Below are 8,933 nucleotides of genomic sequence, written 5' to 3' on the forward strand. Positions count from 1 at the left end.
CCCCCCTGGCCCCAGTGGGGAGGCATGCAGGAAGGGCATCCACATACCCCGGGCCACTGGTGGGGCATCCAGGACAGGAAACTCCTAGAGGTTTTGACACAGAGCTTCAGTGAGGTATAATGCCATAGAGTTTACTCTACAAAGTGTCCATTTCTGCAGGGTCACTGATTTTTGTAGTCTGGAGATGAACCGGCATTCCAAAGGGATCCCTAGGTCCCACCTGGAGGCTGGCATCCCTAGCCAGGTACCACCTATATACTTGAGGGGAAGGAGAAGAATGTGATCTAAAAGATATGCATGACTCTCTAGCAGGTCTGATATGGCAAGTCCAAGAGGGGCGGTATACAAATACAATTTTTAAATAAATAAAGCCAAATACAACTCTCTAGCTCAGTGGTTCTCAACTTTCCTAATGGCACAACCCTTTAATACAGTTCCTCATGTTGTGGTGACCCCAACCATAAAATTATGCAAGTGTTCGTTCACAGAAATTAAACCAAAACTGACTAATGGTGTGAAGATCCCTTGTTCATGATTGGATATAAATTGTTTTTGTTTTCTCAGGGGTGCTGATGGAGCGGCTGGCGGCCGAGCAGAGGGGCCTTCAGGAGGAGTGGCAACAATGGTGCCTCCCCCCCCCCCCCGGCCAAGCTGCTTGCCCTGCCGTGACCTCTGTGAAAGGGTTGTTCGACCGCCAGGTTGAGAACCACCGCTCTAGCTAGTGAATTTGCAGTGTTATATGTTACTGATGATAGGTAAACCCAGATTTGCCATCAACTGACTTCTGGCCAGGCAGTAGGCAGGAGATGCAGACCATCATAACTCCCTGTAGAATGTTCTGGCACACTACATCTCTTTGGAAGCAATATCTACACATTTTGGGCTTTGAATGTACTTAGTAGAACACAGAACAAAGTTTGAATCCAGTGGCAAAGACTAACAAAGTGTAATTTGGGGTATAAGCTTTCATATGCACACAAAAGCATCTCTCCAACATTAAACTTTGTTGGTCTTAAAGGTGCCACTGGGCTCAAACGTTGTTATCCTGCAGTAGTTTTCAACCTAGGGGTCATGGCAGGGCAGGCAGCTTGGCTGGGGGGGGGCACCCTCAACACAACAGCCTTGCGGGGTAGATTGAGATAGAGCATTCATCAGGCTGAAGCAGCGGAAAGGAGCGAGATCGGCATGGTGGGACAAGAAGTGGAACTGAACTGAGAAACTCGGGGGGGGGGGAAGCAATTGATATCCAATCATGAACAATGGATCTTCACGCCATTGGTCAGCTTCGGTTTAATTTCTGTGAAAGAACACTTGCATAATTTTATGGTTGGGGTCACCACAACATGAGGAACTGTATTAAAAGGTTGCGGCATTAGGAAGGTTGAGAACCACTGTGCTACTGCTTTAGACCAACATGGCTACACGCCTGAATCTATCATGTTAGAACGTATTAGGATGCACCTACAATGGTACTATTTGAGCCAGCCCCTAGATGCCGGGCTCTCTGTACTCTAATTTCCCTTCCTTGTGTAAGATGGAGCTATCTCACCAGACTCTTGGTTGGGGTCTGAAATAACATTCATGGATAAATGATTCACCACTGGGAAGAGGACAGTTGGAAGATGGACTCCTAATATCAAATCCCTCCTTGTCTAGAAATTTTAGCTGGGGCATCAGTAAGATTGTCAATGTTTTAAACTTTTTATGTTGTTTTACTGTTGTTACACACCCTGAGCAACTTTGAAAGGGCAGTTTAACGTTTTAAAAATATTATTGTTTATTATATTATAATTCTTGGTCAAATGATAAATAAATGTTTAATCGACTTTTATGGGATGCTTTCAGTTGTTGGGAAGGAACAAAGCTGACTAGGTTTTCTTAAAAATGACTTTTTTGAGTTGTATTATTCTCAACAGTTTTGTATATTATAGAGATGATTTTGGGCTCCAAGATCACTGCAGATGGGGACTGCAGCAAAGAAATTAAAAGACGCTTGCTGCTGGGGAGGAAAGCTATGGCAAATCTAGACAGCATCCTAAAAAGCAGAGAAATCTCCCCACCAACAAAAGTATGTCTAGTCAAGGCTATGGTCTTCCCAGTCGCAATGTATGGCTGCGAAAGTTGGACCATAAGGAAGGCCGAGCGTCAAAGAATTGAGGCTTTTGAACTCTGGTGCTGGAGAAGACTCTTGCGAGTCCCTTGGACTGCAAGGCGAACAAATCGGTCAGTCCTAGAGGAGATCAGGCCTCAATGCTCATTAGAAGGCCAGATCCTGAAGATGAAACTCAAATACTTTGGCCACCTCATGAGAAGGAAGGACTCCCTGGAGAAGAGCCTAATGCTGGGAGCGATTGAGGGCAAAAGAAGAAGGGGACGACAGAGAATGAGGTGGCTGGATGGAGTGACTGAAGCAGTCGGTGCAAACTTAAATGGACTCCGGGGAATGGTAGAGGACAGGAAGGCCTGGAGGATCATTGTCCATGGGGTCGCGATGGGTCAGACATGACTTCGCACCTAACAACAACAACAAAGAGATGATTATAAATGTCATATTTCCTCCTTTGACTCCAAAATCACTGTATCAACTTTGATTCTTCCTTGTGTTCATTGAAGGCATTGTTTTCACAATACTTGCCGTTTCCTCGTATCATTTTCTTATGCATCTATTTCAATGTTATTTGTGCATCATGACATGGTCATTATATAATGTACACAGATAATGTACGTTGTACAAACAAATATTGCACATAGAAACCAAATAATGTGTACATTATTGAAATGAATCAATACATCTAACTGTAAAAAGCAGCCATTTGAAAAAAATTACGTTAACATTAAAAAAATAGGGAACGTTTGTTTTCCCCTAGCATTTGTTTAGCCCAGGTTTGCGACTGATATCTGGATGCTGGATAAATAACCTCCCAGAGTCCCAAGGGTACTTCATTACCACCTTGCAAGTACATTTCCTCACTCATTTCACCGCTTCCAGCAAAATCGCTCCTCTCCAAATGCATCGCCCCAACAATGAAGATCAGAGTATGATTGTCTCAGGAAAACCATGCCAAATGTAGTGCAAACCTGCAATTGTTGATGAAAGACGGAGTCATAGGCAGCAGGTCATTTCCTCCCAATTGTATCATGATCACTGCTGAACAACTGCTGATAAAGATGAACACTGCATTCCATGATGACACAACCAAATCATGCACATGCAGTGATCCAAGCCAAGATGGGGACCCCAACGTGAAGACTCAGTGTATGCAGCAGCCCAAAACATGATGCTGTGGTCTACTATAAACACAGTCACCAGGGAACAAGAAAAACTTAACAAAAATAAAGAGCAGTGAGAGGGAGGGTGTTAGTGTAAAAGTTTAGCCGGCACATAGCTCTTGTAAGCAGCTGACTTCCAATGCCCCCACGCCATAATTTGTGAAGTATCAAGCCCACTGTCAGCTGCCTCTGTGGCTACCTTAAAATTCAGGTGGGAAGCTGGGCTCTGCTAAACAGTGCCTCATGACTGTAGCAAATAGATACTTAGAGAGGCAAGTACCATCAGTGTGAAATGAATCAGTGATGGGCCAGGGATATGATGCCTTAATTCATTCTTGCACAGGGCCATGCTAATTAGCATGGCAATTGAACACTGAGCAGGTGGTTGGACTAGATGGCCTGTATGGCTCCTTCTAGCCCTATGATTCTAACCGTCTCCATCCCTTTTCTGAATCCAATGATATTTCTTGCAATACAACTTTCACTCAGCAGATGGTGGTGTCTGATCATCTTTAAAACATCCAGAGCAAAATTCAATCCCAGCAGCAACTTTAAGGCCTACAGAGTTTTATTTAAGATATGAGCTTCTACAGGTGTTGTGTAGAGGTAGGATTCTAGCAGCCCTAAAAACAACCTATGTGCTTCAAGACTCCCAGCTATGGGAGCCAATCTGGTTAAACTAATCAAGTGCCTCTGAGCTTTTCAGCCCAGGGAGATTCTTTTGTTGTATATATGTATATAAATTGGGCATTTGTTCTCTGGGGAGTTAATCTTGTAGCTGTTGCTTGAACATGCACTCACCACTGAGATCAATAAAGAGCTGTTTGCTTGCCTAACCACATGGCATCCATCTTTGCAAACCCACATATTTTACAATGTATTTTACACTTCCTCAGATACAATGGCTTGGAGAGCCCCGTGAATTATAACTCCTCACCAAACTACAGAGATGAATTTCCCTGTTTTCCCTGGAGAACGTATCTCTGCAATTATGGGAGACTTCCAGGACACACCTGGAAGTTGGCAAAACTAGTGTTCCTTTAAATTGTATTGTATTTATTGCTTCGATTTTGAATTCCTTACTTTGTGGACTTTAAAAGTTTTAAGGAATGATACACATTTTAGATCAAAATTTGGAAAACTCAACAGTGGCCACAGGATTGGAAAAGGTCAGTTTACATTCCAGTCCCAAAGAAGGGCAATGCCAAAGAATGTTCAAACTACCGCACCACTGCACTCATTTCTCATGCTAGCAAAGTTATGCTCCAAATCCTACAAGCTAGGCTCCAGCAATATGTGGACTGAGAACTTCCAGAAGTACAGGCAGGATTTAGAAGAGGCAGAGGAACTAGAGATCAAATTGCCAACATACGCTGGATCATGGAGAAAGCTAGCGAGTTCCAGAAAAACATCTACTTCTGCTTCATTGACTATACTAAAGCCTTTGATTGTGTGGAGCACAACAAATTGTGGCAAGTTCTTAAAGAGATGGGAATGCCAGAGCAAATCTAGACAGCACTCTAAATAGCAGAGACATTACCCTGCCAACTAAAATGCCTCTAGTCAAGGCTATGGTCTTCCCAGTTGGAATGTATGGCTGTGAAAGTTGGACCATAAGGAAGGCCGAGCGTCAAAGAATTGAGGCTTTTGAACTCTGGTGCTGGAGAAGACTCTTGCGAGTCCCTTGGACTGCAAGGTGAACAAACCGGTCAGTCCTAGAGGAGATCAGCCCTGCCTGCTCCTTAGAAGGCCAGATCCTGAAGATGAAACTCAAATACTTTGGCCACCTCATGAAAAGGAAGGACTCCCTGGAGAAAAGCCTAATGCTGGGAGCGATTGAGGGCAAAAGAAGAAGGGGATGTCAGAGAATGAGGTGGCTGGATGGAGTCCCTGAAGCAGTCAGTGCAAACTTAAATGGACTCCGGGGAATGGTAGAGGACAGGAAGGCCTGGAGGATCATTGTCCATGGGGTTGCGATGGGTCAGACACGACTTCCCACCTAACAACAACAACAACTTACTGTGGAAAAGCAGAGGAAATAAATGGGCTGGGGGTGAAGATGCCAGCGCTTCCCTTGGCACTGAAGAGATCACAACATCTTCCTAATGTGGTTAACATTAGGAATGAAAAGAACTGAAAAGAACTGTAGGTATGCCTGAAGCCTGGACCTCTGCAAAGAAGCTGCTACTTTGATATTGCAGCAGAGCTCCGTGTTGAAAGAGCAAGACAGGCATGGATGCTGCCAACAGAATTTGCATCCCTGATTTAAATCAGAAGCATTTTATTTTTGCTGAAGAAGCAAAGACAACATGAACATATTTTTATCTTTTCCATATTTTTCCTATGTTTTTGTTTATTAAAAATCACAATGTTGGTTTATGCTACAATATACAACTCTAATTAGCAGAATCATAGCACACGGTGCCAGAGAGATCCCATATTGCTTGCTGATCCTATTAACACTCTGTCAAAGATAAGTTAAATGTCTTCTGTTTACAGTAATGTTTACTCTAATTAAGAAAGATTATTAGACAGATATGGGACCTCCTCTATTGCCTTATGAAAAAAAAAATGAAAAACCAGGGCTGAACTAAATAGAATAAAGGATGAACGGCTTCCACTGAAAACAGCAGCTCTGCATCAGCTCCTTTTGCCCCCCACAGGCCCATTATGCACGGCCGCCGAAACGGCGATTTCGGGTCACATGGAAAATGTGGAGGGGGAAGACACGACCCACACCAGTTATGCATGGGACGGGGCGCGACGGCGGCAAAACCCAGAGTAACCGATTATGCACGCGGCGATCCCGGCGCCGCTTCTGGCTGTGTCCCGGTCACCCGGAAGCTGCGCTTTCTTCCGCGTTTCACTAATGTGGCTTTTTCGGCGGCATGCACTGAAGCTGCGGCTGGTTGCAGCCGGCTCCGTGCGTTATCGGTGATTTTAGTCACCGCCATTCCACCCCGAATGTGCGTTATTCCCCCCGTGCATAATGGGCCACAGTCTAGCAACACAAGATGTAATACATCATTGTACTCTCCAGGCCTACAGTAGCAGGGGTAGGGAAATTTTGAATTTGATGATATTATATTATGTACTTATGCTCTGCAGATTCACCAGATTCAAGACAACATATCATTCTTGATTGCCAGCTTCATGAGTTTCCTCATGAAGAATTTCTTATCCCTCTATTGCATTCTAAGGGATTTGTAAAAGGAAAAAGTGTATTTCAATACTTGCTAAGTGACATTTCACCTGAAATTACATCTACAGTTGCAAAATTTTTGATGGAAGTTTAAAAGTTAGATCTAATCCTATTGCAATGTTTTGTTGCTGTTGCTATCTTTATACAACTGTCGCTGTATAAACATAAAAGGCTAAGGCCTAAGTGGGCGGGGAGTGGTCAGGGCTCCTACCAGGACAGACCAGAGTTCCAGTCAGTCGGAAGGCACGAAGCCAAAGTTCTGACAGGGCCCTGGCAGGATTGCCAGCTTTCATGTGAGGCTTTCTACCCCTCCTCCCTCATGGCGAGTCTGCTATGGGGAGAGGAAGGGAAGACAATTGGAAAATACTTTGAGACAGGTTAAGACTGGGCTGTGATCTCCTCAAGGTGCCACTGGGATTGGGTCCTTGCAGTTGTCTGACTGCAGGAAGCCTACTCCTTTTGAAGCCCTTCATGAGGTGAACAAGCTTACCATAGGTTCTTCATTTCTTAAATGTATATTTATAAAGATATTTCCAATCTCTAAATTTCACAGTCTTATTCTCTTTTAAGCAACCAAAGAAAAAAATCAGAAAACTGTATTTAAACTAATCCCATAGTTTTCTACTTCTTCAAAGGGAATCATAGTATATATTCGAGTTCCTATCACTACAACCTAAAGATGTAAATTTGTCTTGTTATTTATTGCATTTTTTGTAATAATATGTAATAATATGTAGACCACTATGGGAATAATGATAGGTATTACTGGTGATTCTATATTATTGTACATTCTCTTATGTTATAATGTGATATATTATCTGTTTTAGAATATGTTCTGGTTCTTTCCTATAGGTGGTTATATTACATTGCATACACTACTATAGAATATATATTCACTTATGAGACTTTTATTTCTACATGTTTGTACTCCACAGCTACTGATAACGGCTTGCTTTGAAAACAAACAATTCTTAATGGGGCTTTCCCCCCACCCCTCTTGCTCACAATAAACTGATTCTTCTTTGGCCATCAGCTTGTGTCATCTCACGGTTTTTCAGCTGACAGTTTTTTTTTTAAGGCATGAGCACCAGCCAACTCAAATTTAGCCACAAAAGGGAATATTTTTTTTTATCAATCTCAGGTTCTGTTCTTCAAGTGCACCATGTAAAAACGTGAGTGAAAGTAAACAGAATTGAGACTGTTCAAGATCTGGATGGAAAACCTCCTGAGAAATCTCCCTACCTCACCTTGACCTCTGCGGGAAAAGAAAGGCAGGATGTTGATGCTACCAATAGATTCTCAGACAGTATATAAGACCAGCAGGGAGGTGTGGCACAGCTGTCTCATAAAGGCCCACATTCTGAAGTTTCCCCACTTTGCACTGTAGAAGAACCTACTTTCCTTATCAAAGTGCAAAGTACTGGACTGATCAGTTGGCAAGTCTGCTTTCCAGCCAAGTATAATTTAGAATTTTGGAGGCTTTTAATTTTTGCTTTGAAGTTGACTACAATTTGCCTGCCATGTACCAAGGGTTAAATTACTGCTATGACCTCTCAACCTTTACTTAATCTCAACATTGTTTTTTGTCTTTGGATAAATGGGAATTTGTGTTAATCTTTTATTAGATATACTTACTTTGAAATTATAATTGGATGATCTGCGAAGATCATCATCAATTTTTGATCAGGGTCCAGATGAAAACAGAAGAATTGGAATCTTGTTAATTATGCACCCTTTGAAGAAACTCTCTCTGTGTTAAAGGGATATACATATACATATATGTCTGAAGCTTTTAATTTTTTTTTTACTATTAAGTTTTCAAGGAGGGAAAATGGACTTTAGCCCAGTCTGTAAGAAAATGTCCTATTAAGGGCATAGCAGGGAAAATGGCTGCACAATTTCAAAAATAATAGGACATAACACTTTTGCATTAGCTGTCCATCCTTATCTGAAAAAATTATTTGTGTCCAAGGAATGTGTCCTTACAAAGTCATCTTCTACAACAGCCCTTTTCAATCTTTTGGTCATGGAGGAACCCTTGAAATAATCTTTAGTGAGCCCCAAAAGTTCTATCAGTGGCCATGCCTCTCTGCCCTGCATTCCCACACTTTCAAAAATGACAACATCACTTACATGAACAAGCAGTCTCAAGGAGAACAAGGGGAGGGGAGGCAGGAGGTGGTTTAAGGTGTGAGTAGGTATGCAGGTTCTGCCCTCTCCCAGGCACGGAAACCGTGAGAGAACTCACTTATGTTCAGGCGGAGAGGAAGGGGGAGTAATGGAATCAGCCAGTTCCCTAGCTTGTGGCTGAGTCTATTAAGACAGGAGGGAAAGGCCATGGACCCCCATAACTCCCATGTGTCCATGGAACCTTGGTTGGGAACCCTGTTCAAGAGAAACATTGGTCTTCCTGAGAACCAGTTTTGTGTAGTGATTAACTGTGGTGGCCTTTAATCTGGAG

Source organism: Paroedura picta, chromosome 13 (genome assembly GCF_049243985.1).
Source record: "Paroedura picta isolate Pp20150507F chromosome 13, Ppicta_v3.0, whole genome shotgun sequence".
Taxonomy (NCBI): domain Eukaryota; kingdom Metazoa; phylum Chordata; class Lepidosauria; order Squamata; family Gekkonidae; genus Paroedura; species Paroedura picta.